The sequence below is a fragment of the Tupaia chinensis genome, unplaced genomic scaffold, assembly GCF_000334495.1.
Source record: "Tupaia chinensis unplaced genomic scaffold, TupChi_1.0 Scaffold143796_1, whole genome shotgun sequence".
Lineage (NCBI taxonomy): Eukaryota > Metazoa > Chordata > Mammalia > Scandentia > Tupaiidae > Tupaia > Tupaia belangeri.
In genome coordinates, this window is record NW_006203646.1 from 4,209,456 (window position 1) to 4,210,724 (window position 1,269).

The 1,269-nt window shown below is 40.0% G+C and overlaps 1 long non-coding RNA gene across 1 annotated transcript in view; it reads right to left on the minus strand.

The window, feature by feature from the left end:
- Window positions 1-662: 662 nt before the first annotated feature.
- LOC102468587 (uncharacterized) overlaps window positions 663-1,269 on the minus strand; it is a 23,409-nt gene continuing 22,802 nt past the window's right edge. Inside the window, exon 3 of the long non-coding RNA XR_336940.1 lies at window positions 663-710. This is a non-coding gene — a long non-coding RNA (uncharacterized LOC102468587). The remainder of the gene's footprint in view (window positions 711-1,269) is intronic.

The following is a 1,269-nucleotide window of genomic DNA, read 5'->3' on the forward strand; positions in this document are numbered from 1 at the left end:
AGGAAATAAATAGACAAAATGACAAAATATAGCTGCTACTCTTTGTAGAGAGCCAGCTAGATTCCAGGACAGGGACTAGGCAACATTAGCCATCTATATTTATAGTCACAATCCTACTGCATTTCAGCTTTATAACATTCTGGAAGCAGAAGGAAATTGGGTCATCCACATTTTACAACAAGGAAGCCAAGACTCAGATGCCTCAAGCCACAAACTGGTAAAGACCTGGCACTCAGGACTTTGCCCTTTAATTTTTATGCCTTTTTTCTTGCCTATGTGGTCTATGGGCCCAAAAAGGAATGAAGGCAAATCCTTCCCTCAAAAGAGATGGTCTCAATGTAGAAATGAACCTTTGTTTTCTTTCTTCATTTTTAAATAATTTATTTTAACAGCTTATCTCACCTTGTCTTTGTTCAGTGCTATTTTATTTGTTTATTTATTTATTTTTATTTATATTTGCCAGAGGGTGCATGTACTCACCAGAGACACAGAGACAGACTGAAAGGGAATGGGAGAAAGCAGCCCCATCAGGGAATACGGTCATCCTGCAATCCTTGCTCCATGTCTCCATCCTATCAGGATTTGGAGCATGCATGCACACATTCCTGGAATGTTTTTCAAGTCACTGGGTCCAAGATTCAAAGCATGCTATCAGCCATGTGGGTTCCGGCTCCTTTAATCACGAGGTCACAGGGCTGACCCAGTGCTCTCTAATTTTAAAAGAAAACAAAGTAATTAAAAATAGTTGTCATCCAACAGAAGAACAAGTCACATTTCTTCTGCAGGTTCACTTTTATAGCAATGAATACCAAATCTTCTCTTCATCCCTGCGACAACATATGAGGTCAACACGTGAGGGAAACCCAGCTAGGGTGGGAAAACACACGTGCATTTGTATCTTCTGTGAGCTTCAAGACGGATGCTCCTCCACGGCAGAATGAAACTCCTAAGGCATAAGTCACATGCACATGGGACATGGGATCTCCATTAAAATAACATCGATCTTTTCCATTTGGAAAGTATGTTTTGGTTCTGCTTTTCTTTCTTTCTTTTCTTTTTTTTTTTTTTTAGATTTTCACTACATTCGTTTCAATAATGTGAGGAAGGGACTTCATTTTAGAAAGGTTTCCATCAAAACAGATGAAAAGGACAGTTTCAACACATGGGGCTGAAGCCGGGCTCTCCTGCAAGGCTCTCTAATAGGCATTACTGCTTGGTGTATCGGTTTTCTCTCCCTCTGGATTTTTACTTGACTCATAACTCTTAGGG